At 48.0% G+C, this 16,923-nt stretch overlaps 1 protein-coding gene across 3 annotated transcripts in view; it reads right to left on the reverse strand.

Annotated features, from left to right (window-relative positions):
* FOXD2 (forkhead box D2) overlaps positions 1-16,923 on the reverse strand; it is a 135,608-nt gene that overhangs the window by 20,721 nt on the left and 97,964 nt on the right. The window contains exons 4-9 of one of the 3 annotated variants that reach the window (XM_037827282.1): positions 16,393-16,617; positions 16,094-16,276; positions 15,730-15,860; positions 15,281-15,357; positions 14,590-14,755; positions 12,987-13,251 (exon numbers count right to left, since the gene is read on the reverse strand). The exons of 1 other annotated variant lie outside the window; for it this stretch is intronic. The gene's annotated coding sequence lies outside the window, so the exon portion shown is untranslated. Of the gene's footprint in view, positions 1-12,914; positions 13,252-14,589; positions 14,756-15,280; positions 15,358-15,729; positions 15,861-16,093; positions 16,277-16,392; positions 16,618-16,923 lie in introns of those variants that run through there. One more of the 3 variants, XM_037827281.1, reaches the window with a different exon arrangement.

The following is a 16,923-nucleotide window of genomic DNA, read 5'->3' on the forward strand; positions in this document are numbered from 1 at the left end:
ACCTCGTGATTCAAGACAGCTGCTGGCTGGTGCTCTAGCTATTGTGTCACAATCCCAACCATCAGAAAGAAGGAACAGGAAAGGATACACATACCCACTCCCCAGCACTTCTTGGTAGATCCACACATATCTTTAGTTATTTGGCCAGAACTTAATTACACAGTCACACTCAGCTGCAAGGGAGGCTGGAAGATATCATTTTTATTCACTATGGCCATATGCTCAACTAAAAATTGGACGTTCTGTTACTCTGAAGGAGAGATAAAGTGGATGCTGTGGGCCAACCAACACTCTCTATGTCAGGTGACATAAAATAGCAGTCAGTATATCAGATTCTGGAAGCAGACAACCCTGGATGCCATTCCTAGTCTGCTACTTTCTAGCTGTGTGATGTTGAACAAAGCACTTACATTCTCTGAGCCCCCATTTCTCCAGGCACATGAGCTCATGATCATCACATGCCTGGCACTATCCTAAGCACTTTGTATGAATTCTTATCCTTAATCCTCACAATGACCCTGTGAGTTAAGTAGTAGTATAAGCCCCATTTTACAGAATGGGAAACTGAGACAGAAAGAACAGAAATAACGTGCCCAAGGTCCTGTTCATTCATAAACACATATTTAGTGAGTGCCTGCTCAGGGGCCAGGCTTTGTGCTGGGCCCTGGAGACCACACATAGTCCTGGCCTTCCAGGGCTCACAGCTGGGAGGAGGTAGAGCTTGGCCTGCTCTTTCAACTCCCAAGGCTGCCCCACCACCATCCCACACCCATTGTACATGCACAAGGATTTGAGGGCTGGCTATAGAGAAAGGACAGCAAAATATGTCTTTGTTTTGCCTCCTCCCAGAGCTCCCAGCCTGTGTCCACAAACAGCTGTGAGAGTGCATCTCCCACCCAGGCTCAGCACAAGCTGCTTGCAAAGGGTCTGCTCAGGCCGAGGAGGAGAAGCCAGTGAATGGGTCCATCACTCAGCAGCAGCTCCAGCCAGCAGAAAACGGCCCCAGTAACAGAAGCTCTGACATCCGCCAACTTGGACCTCATGGGGTCACAAAGCACTTTCACACCCACTATTGCATAGGGTCCCTTTTTGCAGATGAGGAAACTGGAACTCCAAGATGACACAGGGAGTATTCCAGACAGAGAGAACCAAAAGTAAAGCCAAAGGGTGGAACTGTCTGTGTCAGGACAGACACGCAGCTTAGGTGGCCGTGGCACTGACTGGGGCAGGGAGGTGGACACGGAAGCCATTGACGAGTTTGCTTTCTCCTAGTCGGCAGCAGAGAGTCAACTGCAGTGGCCAGTAATGCCCAGTGGGAACCTGCAGTGGGGACTGTGCATTAAAAGGGTGTTTTAGTTTCCCAGCTGCTAAAATAGATACCATACAATAGGTTGGCTAAACACAGGAATTTAATGGCTCATGGTTTCAGAAGCTAGAAGGCTTGCTTCCTCCTGGGCTTGATATCTTCTGGCTGGCTGGCCATCTTTGGGGTTACTTGGCTTTTCCGTAACATAGCAATGCTCATGGTGGCGTCTGCTCCTTTCTCCTCTGAGTTCCACTGACTTCAGCTTCTAGCAGCTCTCTGTGGCCTTCTCTCTAAGTCCTCCAGTAAGAGCAGTAAGACCCATCCTGATTCGTTTGGGCCACACCTTAACTGAAGTAACCTCATCAAAAGGTCCTATTTACAATGGGCTCACACCCAAGGAATGGATGAAGATTAAGAACATGTTTTTCTGGGGTACATAAATCCAAGCCACCACAGGGGGAGCTTTGGGAAAAGCAATCAAAATGTTTGAACCTCACTTCTTTGGCAGCACCTCAGGGGACCAGCTTGAGTCATAGCTCTCAATTTGCCCACCTGTGAACAGATGGCCCCTCAGAGACTATGAGAATTTGGGTGAGGAACTGCCTCTCTCTAGGTCTCAGTTTCCCCTTCTGCAAAGTATTTCTTACATCTTGGTGCCATCAGCGGGCACACAAAGCCACGCCATGCTACACTCTGCACACACTGGACCTTGTTCTAAACTGGGCCCTCCACCCAACCTAATAACAGTGCTTTGCCAGCAGCAATGGCACCAGCAGACAGGTAGGAGAGCCAGACAGACCTTGGGTTCCAACACTGGCCCTGGATTCCTCACCTGTAGAAAGGGATATATCAGCGAGTACCTCTCTGGGTGGTCAAGATGAATAAATGAGACAACATTTATGCATAATACCAGACATACCACAGGCCCTTGGTGAGTGGGGATGCCTTCCTCTACCCCCTTGCTTTGTCCCCAAAAAAGTTCCAGTGAACCATTATTCAGAGGCAGGTAGTGCCAGGGCTGGAGATCAGCCTCTCTCCACCCGCAAGTGGTAGCATGATGGTTGAGAAGGGACCCTTCCAAGCTCATAAACCATGACGGAGACCAAGCCAGGTCTAGCACTCGGGTCCTTGCTACCCTCTGAGGGATCCTAGTCTGAACCACGATGCTGTGGGGCTTGAAAAGGGGCTTAGCACTTGGTTCTGCAAAGCGCTAGACCTGCAAAGTGAAGGCCCGGGTCTCCTTCCTTCCCTGACAAACATTCGAGAAACCCATCCCAGCCAACCTCCCCATCACATCTCCTCCACTGCCTGTTGCTTTGAGGAGCAATTGTGTTATTTGTGATTTCTGACATTTGCCCCCTCTCCGGGTCCCCGCCCCCTTTCCTGTTTGGCCTGTGAGTTGGAAAGGGCTGTAAACAGGCAGGCAGGCTCCTCACCCCCGGGCGGGCCTGTCAGCCAGCCAAAGGAAAGGTAGGGCCCAGGGGTCCCCCCACCCCCACCCACCCCACGCAGCCCAGCTGAGGAGCTTGTAAAGATAGGATTTGTTTGTTTTTTTGGATCTGGCTCAGGATCTGGCTGAGGCTGGGCCCTTTGGGGAAAAGCAACTTTTAAATAAATGCTTCAAGATTGTGCAAACATTTCAGTAGTATTGGAGACCTGGAGTTCTGGGTCAAAGAGGGAAAAAAATACCTGTCAATCACTCTAGAGATGAAAACCTGATAGCAGGGTGGTTGGTAAGGACTGGGGCTTGGGTTGCAAATTTCAGCTGTGGCTGGCTGGGACCGATCTACACTTAAGCCCTCTCTCAAAAATCATTTGCATGTTAATCAAAAGAGCAGCCCTGTTTGACAGTCACATAGAACGCAGGGCACTCGCAATAAGATCCGTGTGACTGCATGCAAACAGGATGTGACTTAGAGGTAGGCAGAACTGGAGATTAGCCCTGGCCCTGCCACTTCTTAGCTCTGTAGTTTTGAGTAAGTAAAATGAGGGTTATAACATCAATCTCATAAAGATGTTATAAGAATTAAATAAAATACATATTGCCTGCCCCAAAGCAAGAGTATGGTAATAAATAACGACAATATTTTTTGTTGCCACTTATCAAGCATCTTCTATGAGCTGGGGATTTGCATACGTTCTCAATGATCCTGAAAGCGCGCACTGCTTGGCCAGGCATTCGCAAGCTTATCGTAGGCACCTATTGGCCACAAGCTGGGTTCAGCTCCTGACCTCAAGGGCTCATGATCTTGAAACAGGTAAGCTCCAAGCTGAGCTGACAGACTATAAGCTGGGCCAGGGAAACGTGTTCACAGCATGGAACAAGGGGAGAGGGAGAGTTGGTTCTGACCAGAGATTCCAGCCAGCTGCTATGGAGAGGGGAGATCAGAGCTGGGTCTTGAAAGATGAGTATGATGCACACAGGCAGACATTGGGGAAGAGAATTCCAGAGGAGGGACCAGCTTCAGCAAAGACTGATGCAGGCCCTGTCTGCAGAAAGAGGATGTAGGTGCAGGAAGAGGGTCATCTGGGAGACAAAACTGGCAAGGTTAGGCTGAGGTCGAAGTGCAAAGGATCCTGCACCAAAAGTGCCCAACTTCGTTCCCTGGGATAGGGGAGGATCTCCTCCTGCACTCCGAGGCTCTCCTCCCAGCGGCGAAGTGGAACTATGGCAATTGCCTAACCTCTCTGTGTCTTTATATTCCTTTTTATCCCTTCTCGACCTGCCTCAAAGTGCTCCTCAAGATGGCAGAGTTTTGAAGTTAAAGTGCTCCACCAACACTGGGTACTATAATTTTTCATGTGCACAGAGACAGGCACACACACATATGCACATGCATGTAAACACACTCAGGCTCAGGGATCTGGAGACCTACCTTCAAAAACCAGCTTCTCCATTCCCTGGGGCACAACCCTGAGCAATCTGTGTATATAACATGTACAAACTGCCAGGACAGTGCCTGGCACAATATGGTTATTATCCAACACCTGGGAAAATCCAAACTACCTGTTTCTCTTTCAAGAAGCAACTACCACCCAACCTGGTCAATTCATGAGACCACGCAGCACTCAGAGATCAACCTCCCCCCAACCCCCAGCTTTGTACATATTGGAGAAACTGAGGCTCAGAGAAGGAAGAGAGCACATCCAGCCAGAAAGCAGGGGCAGCAGAGGAGCATGTGGAGAGAAGACTTCCTGGAATGTGCAGTCCTTGTGCTGAGCCTTGGAGAGTGAGCAGGACTCCAAGGGCAGGTCCACATGGGAAGAGCATTTCAACAGAGGGAACAGTGTGAGCAAGTGCCTGGGGAGATCATCGATAAGCTTGGGGAAAGATGAGTTACCTGGTTTGTCAGAGCAAAGGATGGGTGACGAGGCATGGCAGGGATGCAGCTGGAGAGGTGGAGGGAGGTCAGTGAGTACAGCCGGGAGGGGCCCAGGGGCTGTGCTTGGGAAGCTGGACACTCTTGAGAGCAAGGAAGAGCCCCGAAAGGCAGCAGCATCGGGTCAGCACTTTAGAAAAATGCTCACAACGTTTGAAGCAGGATTGTGGCAGAGGGCTGGTGAGAAGCAGATGGATTTGAGAGAATCTGAGGCGCTACAATCAACAAGACTCCTCAAAGACATTTCTTTTCGAGAGAAAAAAAGAAAGAAGACAGAGTGGATACAGAGGATATAGACACTTCTGATGATTTTAAGTACTGACTAAAGCACTTTAACTCAAAGGATTTTGAGCAGAGTGAGAAGAATCCTGAGAACAGGGATGCTTCCTGAGGCTGTGCCCCTCACATCCAGACACTGCCTGGCCTACAAGGTCCAGCAGCACGTTATACCCATAAACCTACCCACCCCCATTCCTGTGAGAAAGGCAGAGGCATCAGGCCCAAGCAAGGAGGCCCAGAGGACAGGGTGGAGAGGCTCAAAGTCTTCCCCGAAGATGTTAGGTCCAATTGCAATGGCCCAACTTTTTTCCTCCAACTTTATCTCCTTTCCCCTTTCCTCCTGTCTCTAGCAGCTCCATGTCCAGGACTGCCCTCAGTCTCGCACCTCTCTGACCCTCAGTCTCTTCTTCTGTAAAGGGCCGGGCCGGTAACAGTACTTAGGCTGCTGTGATAATTCAATGAAGTGGTTGGCAGGTGCCATGTTCAGAAGGGGTGGCATCAGTTCCTTTCCCTCAATAAATGATTTCATTTTGTCTTTATATATGCATGATGCTGCCCTTTCTAATTTGGAACCCTGTGAAGTGGGTATTATCATTATTCCTGTTGGCCCTCAGAGAGAGCACACGGCTTTCCCACACGGACAATCAGGGGCGGAGCCAGGATTTGAACCCGGCTTCCTCTGACCCTCCAGCCAAACGCTTTCCCGTACCTCCCGCTGAATATGTCTCCTTTTCCGATCCCACTGCCCCCTCCTCCTCCCTCCCCTCTTCCGCCCCCACCACCCCTCTACTTCACCCTGCCCCCTCCCCACCTCCCCTTCCTATCCCTCGCCTCTTCCCCCTCCCCTTCCTTCTCCGGCGCCGCCCCCTCCTCCTCCTCGTCCTCGGAGCCCAAATATGCGACACCTGGAGCAACAGCAGCCGCCCGGCGGCCTGGGCCTCATTACGGGCCGGCCCTTATCGCGGCGTGCATCACATTATTTCATTTCAAAGAATCCGCGGAGAAACCCGTCCCCGACCGACAACAGAAAGTAAAAACACAGCTGACTCCCATTAGGGCCCTCTCACAGGCTCCGCGTGAGGTAATGAAATATGGAAGCGGTGAGATATGTAATGCTTTATTAAGCGGTCTCAGCTACAACAGCGTGCATGCCAATTACGCCTGCAGGCTACCGCCCGCCCCCGGCCGCCGGACCACCCAGCGCGCGCCCCGGCCGGCTGGGGCAGGGATCGAGACAAAAAGAGACGGGGGAGGAGTAAGAGGAAGAAGGGGAGGCAGGAGAGGGAGGAAGGTGAGGACAGTGCGGGAAGGGGAGAGGATGGGGAATGGACAGGAGGAAAAGGATTAGGGGGCAGGACAGCAGTGGTGCCCAGCGCCATCTCTGGGTCATGGAAAGTAGCAAAGGCATCATCAGGGCCTCAGAGAAGGCCAGGCCTATTCTCTCCACCAGACCCATGGGTCCTCGGAATCTCAGGGTGATCTGAGCAAAACTGGGGGGTCTCAGAGAATCCTAGAAGACCAGAACGGGAGTGGACAAAAATAAGGCTCAGAGAGGGAAAGATTTACTGAGGGTCACACAGATGAATCCTGGGCAAGGTTGGAAGGAAGTCAAGCCTCCTATTTCCTAAACTAGATCCTTCCCATCCTAAACTGCCTCCTCTTCTCCCTCTACCCTTTGGACAATTTTCTGACTCTCTCACTGCCTTGAAAAGGCTGTTTAGCCTCTCTGAGACTCAGTTTCCTCATCTGTACAATGGGGATAACAATTCCTATCTTCTTGGGTTATTGTATGGAATGAGATAGTTAATGCTCAGGCTGTAGTCCATGGTAAGTGCTCTGCAATAACTAATTATTCAGTCTCACTATGCGCTCACTGCATCAGTCATGCAGCAAATGATTCCCGCCCACCTGGTACCAGGGAATGTTCTTGCTAATGCCCCTGCATGGAAAAGGCAACCAAGGTAATCCGACCCCCATCAGGAAGCTCTGGTAAAGGTTCAGCTGCAGAGAGGGAAGTGGAAATTACTGGCTAATATGAAGTTTGGGATTATCTGGGGATTTGCATTATCCATAACAGGAGTTCTCAGTCATTTTTCTACCTCAAGACAAACAAGCAATGGTTCACTGACCCTGGAGGGTCCAGAGTGGGGACCACAGCAGGTAGCCCGGGCTGCCAGGTATGCGTAATTCCTGTTGCACGCTCAGAGCCCCACATCTATTTTGTCAAAGCCAGCATTGCAAAAGGCAAGGGAGTTGCAGAGAATTATTTTACAGAGGAAACGTTGAATTCCCCCTCATTTCTTAAAAGAAGGAAAATAAATTGTTTGCAAGCTTGAGTTCTTTCATTGATTTTAGCAGCAAATTCCTTACGAATCCAGCAAGCAGTGATTCCCAAGTTAAGATCTAATGATCCAGGCCATAGGAGGGAGCTTGCCATTGGTGCCCCCAACTCCCATTTGGCCTCATCCTCTGTTGACACCCACCACCACCACCATCCTCTCAGGCGCCTGGTGCTCTCCTGATACCTCCCTCTAACCAGGAGAAAGTAATAATACAATGATAAATACTTAGGCAGTTGTTACCTTGTGCCAGGCCCTACCGTAGGTTAGTTATTATATTTAGTAATATATATATATAATTTAGTCTTCACAGAAATCCTTTAAGTCTGAGCTCATCATTTTGCAGCTGGGGAGACCACCACAGAGACAATGAACTGACTTACCTAAGGTCACACAACTAAGAAATGGAAAGGAACGCAGTTTGGTTCAAAAGTCCCCGCTCTTGATCACCATACAATCTGGAATTTACTGAGAGAAGGCAGAGAGTGGGAGCAGCTTAAAGGATACGGTTAATAGCCCTAATATTTCTAGGAAAGGCTGTAAGCTGCTACTACACACTTACTTAATTCTCCCAATACTACTGTGAGATAGAGTTCATCGGCCTCATTTTACAGCTGAGGAAACTGAACCCCAGAGGGAAAAAGTCCCTTGCCCTAATTTATTCATCAAGTCAGCGGCAGAGCTATGCCTGGAACCTGTGTCTGACTTCCAAGCCAATGCTCTTTTCACTCTGCCAGGCCACCTCTTGAAGACAGACTCCCCACCACCAGAAAATAGCATATTAAGAAGACTGAAAAAAGAAATAATGATGCCCAAACGGTGGGAGTTTGACATTACTCCCATGCAGAGGAGAAAAATGTCTTTTTTTTTATGACTCCTTAACATACCTGAAATCCTCCACCCTTCTCTAACTGACCCTACATGTTTGCTTCAAGAACACCTCATTCATTTAACAGATATGAACCAAACTCCTACTCTGGCCAGATGCTGGGAAAATAAAAACGTAACACTCTTGCTCTCTGTCCTGGAAAAACCCCCAGTCTGCCAGGAGCAAAGGACAACTAAACCAATAATGAGAGGAAGTATGATAAGGTCACAATACTCAGAGAAAAGGTCTCAGCAGATGCGAGTTTGTTCAGAGTTGTGGGGGTAAGTAGAAGGGGTTATCTGGGAGGTGAAAAGCTCAAGAAACCTGCCTGTGCAAAACTATGGAGGACTGAATATCCAAACTCATTCAAGTAACTTCTAATACTCTTTATGGCTTGCTAAGCAGGATGGATATGTGTTAGCTAGAGGTGAGTGATAACAGAACATCAGAGGTTTGGTTAAGATAAGTTATTTAAATCAGTAGGAAGGCAGGGTTCTCATTCATCCCTTGGTAATTGTTTTTCTTTTAAATCTTGCTCCCAATAGAATTTCTCCAGGTTATTCATACTTGCTTAGAGCAGAAAGGTCCAGACCTTTGTTTTCATCAGACAGGTGATATCATAAAACATAGATGAGAAATAATGACTTTCATTTATTGAGAAAATAGTCTGTGCCAGGTACTGTACTAAGCACTGTATATACATTTTTTAAATCTTGTTTGATCCCCAAAACAATCCTATAAAAATTTTTCCCAAAGCTTTCCAACTTCTTTCACTCTTTATATCTTTGGACGTACTATTCCATCCACCCTACAAGTCTTCCTCTTTCTTTACCTGGTGTATTATTTAGGTTTCAGACAAGAGAGCCAGCAGTACAATGGTTTAAACAGGATACAAGTTTCTGCTGCTCTCACATAATGATTTGGGGATACGCATGTGGTCCAAATGTCAATGGGACAGCTGTGCTCCCCAAAGACATCCAGGTTCCTTCTATTTTGTTGCTCTGTCATCCCCTCCTGGCCAAAATGAGGTCACCCACACCACATCCACATTCTAACCCATGGGAAGTGTGGCAAGCAATTTCATTCTACTCACATTTAATTAGTAGACACCCGGTCACATGAATTCACCTAGCTGCAAGGGAAGCTGGAAGTTATAGTCTCTAGCTGGGTGGCCATGTTCCCGCTAAAATTTGGGCAGAGTATTTCCATTATTAAAAGGAAGAAGAGAAGAACAGAACTGGGAAAACAAGCCACAGACTCTGCCACTGCTACTTATCCTTCATGATCCAGTTTGAATGCTGTCTTCTCTGGGGAGCCTTCCTTTATCCCCTTCCCAAGAAGATTAATTGCTCCCTCTTCTGTGCTTCTATACCTGCTTGTACTCCTCTATCTTATACTTTTCAGTTTGCAGACCCACCTTCCCATCCAACCCCATCAGTAAATAATAAGCATCATAAATAATGAGCACTTGCTATGTCCCAGGTGCTGTGCTAAGCAAGTTTTATGCATTAACTCATTTAATCTTCACGCAACTCTGTGGATTTCCTCCTCTGTAAAATGGGCATCAGAACGATACTGACCTCACAGGATTGCTATGAGGATTAAAAGATCTGGCATTGAGCTGGGTATTGAGAACATATTGAATAAATAGTAGCTACTACTTTTGTATAAATGTGGATTGATAAATGTACTAATGTAAAGGGTTCATCTGGTCATAAACTCTGTTTCCTGACCTTCACAGCTCATGGCTGAACTGTGCACATTAACCCCAGGCCATGGCGTGTAGGCACTAAGATGTGTGGCGTCGGAGGGCTTTTGGTAAGGTGGAAAGGGTTCTACAAATACAAAATAAGACAGTCTTGGAGGGCCCCTCTCCCAAGTGAGGAAGGTAACTTACCCAAAGTCACACCACCAGTAAGTGCCAGAGACATTTTCAAACCAGGCTGTCTGACCACTGTACTATGCTACCCCAAGAAATGTTGCTAAACATAGATTCTTATTTTAATGGTGGGAGTGCGGGGTGTAATTGGCTAAATATGGTGCTTGAACCTCTGACACTTAATTGGCAATATGGGAAAAGAGCAGAGTTCGACATTTAGCCTATTCAAGACACTGCCCCAACCTGGTGGCAGCAACACCTCTTGAAGGCATAGCATCTCATTCATTTAAAAGAGGCAAAAGTATCCCAAGTATCAATTTTGAATTGTTTTAACATCCTAGATATCATCAGGGCCATTTCAAAACATTTAATTTTCTCTGTCATCAATAAGCTACCCTGGCCGTTTCCATTGTTCTTGGTCAGTAGGATTTCCTAGGTTTATTCTATTTTTTAAACTTTAGCATTTCTGAAATAAGAATGTCTTACAAAAATGGGTCAGCCTCCAAGTGAAGGAGTGAGTTTTTAGATAATTGTTATGTTTATGCAATGCGACTTTGATTGTGTGATTTACAATGATAACACACTGAGCTGTCTATCGACTTTAATTTGGATCCCTAATTGTTGCTTAAAATGTCTACAAAAAGATTTCATTGCGATGCAAAAAAAAAGTTCCTCTTTATGTGGGAGATGCCTGTGAGTGCAGTTACTGGTAGTAAAAACTGCCCCATCTCCTGGAATAGACCATAGAATTTTCTGAGTGGTATGAGGTGGGTCTGACAAATGGATCCAAGGTCCTATAACTTAGGCACTAAACACCTATCTACCTGTCAAAAGGCTTCCAGCTAACCTTCAAGAAAAGCTGTTTAACTTCCAGCAATATGCAGTACAGTTCATGGGGGAGAGGAAGAAAGGCACATTTATCCAAAACAAATGTGCACGAAACACTGATATTCTTCTACATGTCTTGAGATTATACTGTTAATCCTGAAGAAATAAAATTTATATATGTGGGATGCAAAAAGCAGCATGGTCACCATGATGTTCTGCATAACTGCCAGTGATCTAAAGGGATCCAACAGGGTAAGTACAGCGTACACTCAAACTTAGATGGTGATCCCAAAAACAAGAGTGAGTGATTGTAGGAGCAACTCTATATAATCAGTGATTTTTCTTAATTATGTACCTTTAATGTAGCAATTCTCTCCCTGCCCCCAAAAGCGTGCAATTAAATCAAAGGGCATCTCACAAATAGTACTGTCTTAGTATCAAGCAACTGCAGTTTTTCAGTTTACACTAAGCTGCTCATTAAAGAAGAGGTGTTAAATATTCCATTAGCACCCATTCGCCCACTGGGACAGAATAGTAACAGTGATGATCCATCAATAATCCATGAGCATATTTATATGGAACATCACAGTTTCCAAAGTGCTTGCACATATTTCCTCATTTCATTCTCACCACAGCCCCATATGGCAGCCCCATTTTATTGATGAGGAAATGGGGCTCCGAGAGATGAATGGACCTGGCCATGGTCATGGTCACACAGGGCATGTGACAAAAACCCTCCCTGCTCCCCTCCCCATGCGCCTTCGTCTCACCGCTCTCCTGGCTTCCTTTCTCTCTCTCCATTTTTTCTCTGGTCTGGTCCCCTTTCTCTCTCCAGGCATCTGTCTCTCTGTCTGCCTCTCCTTATTCCTGTCTTGGGGCTTATTTTTCTATCTGTCCCTCTCTTTTTTCTCTTTCTCTCCATCTCTGTCTTTGGCCTCTTTAATTTTCTGTTGTTGTTTTTTTTGTTTTTTTTTTTACAGCTTTTCCTCTATTTTTTGCCCCTATGCCTCTCTCTTCTGCCTCCTGCTCCTCCTCCTCTTCCTTCTCCTCCCTCCCTCCCTCCCTCTCCCCCATCCCATCTCCCCCCACCCCTACCCTGGCTTCTTAGTGCCTGAAGATAAAAGTTCTTTCTCCTGACATGCAGCATCTCCCTCTTCTCTGAGCACAAACAACAGGTGAGGAAAGAGGGAATGGAGCAAGGGGTAGCAGAGGGAAGGCACCTTGGCCTCTGTCGCCCCCTAGAGTTTCTCCATTCTGCAGAAACCTCCTGCCCCAGACTAATCCCCTTTCACTCCAATGGGCAGTCCCAGGCCGGGGATTCCTGGGACGAATCTGGTCAAGGATCAGTCTCCACATACTCTGCCTCAGTGTGTCTGAAAAGACCGAGTTAAATGGAAAATTCTGGGCATCTTGACAGAGAAAGTAGAATTAACACCAAACTTGGAGTTCCTAGTCCTGGGTTTGAATCTCGTCTCTGTCAATTACCAGCTTTTTGACTTTGGGCTTGCTTTCTGAACAACCTTGCAAGGGCTGTTATTAGGGATTAACTGAGCTCACAACTGCAGACACCTAGAACATAACAGGTGTTCAATAAAGGCTTGTGGAGTTAGACTCCAGATCTAACAAAAGGGAGATTGGTCAAGAGTGTAGAAGTGAGGGAAGGAGTGTTTAGGCAATGGGAACTTGTACACAAGCCTCAGGTTCTCTAATTGTAAAAGTGACCACAAATTCTTCCCTCTCATCAAGAGATGGAGTCTGTTTCCTTGCCCCTTGGATCTGGGTTGACCTTGTGACCTGCTTTGGCCAATGAGTCTTCAGCAAACATGATGTAAGCAGAGGCTTTAAAAGTGCCTACCCATCGGGCCTTGGCCTGGCTTGCTGCTTGGGAACCCTGTGACCGTGAGGCACCGCAGGTGAGCCCGCTGGATGGTGAGACACGGAGCCCATGTATCCTTTTCTCCCCAAGCACCAGCCAGCTAACTGCCAGACCGTGAGTGAGTGAGGCCATCACTGCCCTCTGACCACAGATGCATGAATGTTTTAGTTCTTTATTCTGCCGCATAACAAATTACTCCAAAGCAACTTAAAATAGTAGTTATTGCCTCACCATTTCCAAGGATTGAGAATCTGAGAGCAGCAAAGCTGAATGGTTCTGCCTCAAGGTCCCTCAAGAGGTTGCAGTGAAGCTGTGGGCTGAGACTGGTCATCGCAAGGTTTAAGTGAGACTGGAGACCCCCTTCCACGCTCACTCATGTGGTCTGGCAGGCCTCAGTTCTTCACTGGCATTGGCCAGAGGCTTCAGTTTCTCACCACGGGGCCTCTCCATTGGACTGCTCATGACATGGCAGCTGGCTTCCCTCAGAACCAATGATCTAAGAGAGACAACAAGCATGCATGGATGAGAGTCCCCAAGAAATAAGGTGCAGTCTTCTACAACCTAATCTCAGAAGGGACTTACCCTCTCTTCTACCACAGACCTACACCAGTACATTGTGGGAGAGCACCACACAAGGATTGAACACCAGTAGGCAGAGATCACACGCAATCATCCTGGAGGCTGGCTACCACCATCCATAAGCCCAGCTGAGACTAGCAGAAGAACCGTCTGGCTCAGCCCAGCCCAGGTTGCCAACCCACAGCTTTATAAATGGTAGTTGTCACAAGCCCCTAAATTGGGGTACTTAGTTAAGGAACAATAGATAACTGATGCAAATACCATGTACCCCAGCATCACCCTCTTATTCGTCACTCACTAGTCTAATGAAGCCACTTTCTGATCACCAGCAGCATGACCATGACTGTGCTGGCTGGATAGCTCTTCAGGGTCTGCAGAGGATTTGAGTCTGGCTGTCCCTCAGCCCATGAGGGCTCAAGATGGGCCAGGCCTTTTCTTGTTGCTGCTGCTCCCTAGATGGAGAGCCCCCATCTCTGTGCCAGCCAGCCCTCCTCCTTCTGTGGAACCATTTAAGGTAATTAACTGAGTAAGGTGAATCCTTGGAAGGGAGGCACATGGGACAGAGGAAGTATGTGGACTGGTGAGAGCAAGGGAAAACCAACTCACCCCTCATCACACCCTGCTTTCACTACAGACCTCCAAGTTACAGACACTAGCTCAACACACATGCAAGCCTGCTTCTCCTCCCAGAGAACTGAACATCAGAACCCAAAGGATCCTCCATGATGACCTCCCCACCTGTGTATTAAACAGATGGGAAAGCTTGCCCAAAGTTGCACCACAAACTTGCAGCAGCAACAAGATTTTAAACCCAGTGCTCCTCCTTCCCCCTTAGGCTTGTTTCCTTGCAATAGATAAACAGTGCATTGCAACCCTGGTGAGTTCACATATGAATGTACTTTTAAATATTGCCCATCCTTGTGACTCAGAGACCAGCCCAGGGCCAAGGAGGAAGAACCAGCAAAAACAGGAAAGTGGGGAAGTGACCTCACTACTGACTTGTCCGTTCTCACCAGCGTACCACCCTTCTTCCCCTTCTCCCCACTCCTCGCCACCCAGGACTCCTGCCTCCCCTACATGACCAGACCTCACTGAGGCCATTGCTCCAACCTCTACTTTCCAGGAGGCACATGTCAATCAGAGAATATGTGAATCAAAATGGAGAGTCCTGGAATTGTAGCATCTCAGAGCAGGAAAGAATCTTCCCCAGAACGGTGCTCTCTCCATGACAGATGGCCATTCAATCTCTGCTTACCTGCTTCCAGTGACCAGGAACTCACTGCCTCCTGAGTCAATTTGAAAGAGCTGGTTGGAAAGGTCTCTGCAGGGAGATCTACCGCAGTTCAAGTCCCAGCTCTGTGACAGATAGCTGTGCAGCATTGGATAAGTCACTTGAACTCTCTGTGCCTCAAATTCCTCCTCTGCAAATGGGGAATAATGGCTCCTGAACAGGGTTGTTGTGATAATCAAATGGGTTTATAAATGTATGCAAAGTTCCCAGAAAGTAATTGGCACACCATTTTTATTGTATAGGCAGCAGGTGAGAACTGGATGGGACACAGAGATCCTCTTCCTTGGCAGGGCCTACTTCCTACTGGACCACCCCACACCCCACACCACCAACCTGACAGAGCTGGTAGAGATTTAAGATCCCTGAGGTGCCTCCCCAGATATAAACAGAATCAAAAATCACCCATTATCTCAAGGACGCAGGACGACACTGGGCAGTAGGATGCTAGAGGGTGACAAGGAGGCAAGCTTCTATTGGATGCGCAGGGCCAAGAATATTCAAGGATGGAGGAAGGGAGAGAGAGAGGATAAATATAGAGAAAGAACGAGAGAAATGGAGATAGAAACAGAGAGACAGACAGAAACAGAGAACAGATGTGCATACAAGAAGTAACGGAAAGGCTTTAGCAAGTCACACGGGTAGAACGAAGACATACCTGTTCGGCCCTGCCGAAGGTTAAATAAAGACCACTCAACTTGTTCCTTCTCCAATATCCACGTTACTCCGCATCTCCTGGAGTGTGGAGAACAGAGCAGGCAGAAGTCAGTAATTCCTAAGCTGTGAAATCAGAAAGGCACAGGCCCTTTGGATGGAGACTCCAACACTGTGGGGTGGGGATGGGGGCAGGAGGGGCACGTCTCATCTCGGCAGGGATGTCATCTGCCACAAGGCAAAACAAATTTGCCAGCAAATCACTGAGTGTGAGAAGTTGCTAGGGAGCAATGGACAGGAAAGGGAAATTCATTAAGCCTTCCCACTGTCATTCACATACGATATACAAACTGCCACAAGAGCCTTTTAATTTAGTGTGCTGCCTCCATGGTGGTATATTTGTATGCAGATCAACAGCTCTGAGGCCTTCTATTGGCTTGCTTTTGAACTCACCGTCTCCCATTGCCCCTCCACATCCACTTTCTACCCCTCCCCCTCTTCTGTGCTCCGCAGGCTGGCCTGGAAGGCTGGTATCAGTGGGCTTCCTTGCCCTTCAGCTTCTGGATGATTCCGATAATGGAGACCTGCAGGGATCAGTGGGAGGAGAGGGGCCAGGGTATTTATTCCACCAGCTTCCCCCTGCGAGGTCACCGGGAGGTGGTCGATTCTGTCTATACAGTCTCTCCAGAGTCCAGTATCCGCTCCCTGCCTTTGCCTCCCTTCCTGAAGTTACCAGCCCCAGGACACTGCACCATCCCTTGTTGCTTTTCCTGATCCCTGCCCACACCTTTGGAAACAATCTCTTCTAAAAACTCACCTCCATTAACCAGCTTGAGTGTGCCACTTGTTTCCTCCTGGGACACTGCCTGATCCTCTCCCACAGTGCTGTTTTCCCCAGTAGGTCCAAAGTTCCTGAACCTGGAATTCTCCTCCCACAGCCGTTTCAGGAACTAACGCTCGAGGTTGGGCAGGGGTGACTGGACTCCCACAGGTGATGCTCCTGCCATGGCCAAACACCCACAGAGACCCATTTTAACTCAGCTGAAGAAAAGCAGGCCTCCTGGGGGGGTGCTCGCTTCTGGGTGCCCCACCCCCCCCACCCCCCCACATACACACCCTGCACAGATGCTCGCATGGGAGGAAATTCACGACCTGGACAGCCACCTCAAACTTGGTTTCAGCCCAGTGTCTCATGTTCTCTGCCTGCTTCACATACCAGTTCCAGCTCCTCACACAGCTAGGGGCTCCCATGGGGGTCAGGAGAGCTTGGTCCTTACTCTGCAAATGTCTCTACGTGACCTTAGCGAAGTCTGTCCCCTTTCCGTGCCTCAGTTTCCTATGCTGTACAATAAGAGAGTTAATCAAACGCTTAACAAGCATAATCCTTTCTTTAAGTAAAACCTTACAAAGAAGCCCAGTGTAAATGCAAAATAAAAGCAGGACTGCTTGGGATGAAGATGTGATGGGAGAACCAGAGTCCCACTCCTCCTCTAACCCACCTCCACCCTGGTTCCCAACTGGTATCATTTCTGAGGAACCCTAGGGTCCCCTGAAGCACAGTTTAAAACAATCACTAACCCAGATGGTCCTTAAAAACCCTCCAGACTTGGGCAGTGTGTGTGCTGGGGACAATGCCAAACACGTGTG

The sequence above is a fragment of the Choloepus didactylus genome, chromosome 2 (genome assembly GCF_015220235.1).
Source record: "Choloepus didactylus isolate mChoDid1 chromosome 2, mChoDid1.pri, whole genome shotgun sequence".
Lineage (NCBI taxonomy): Eukaryota > Metazoa > Chordata > Mammalia > Pilosa > Megalonychidae > Choloepus > Choloepus didactylus.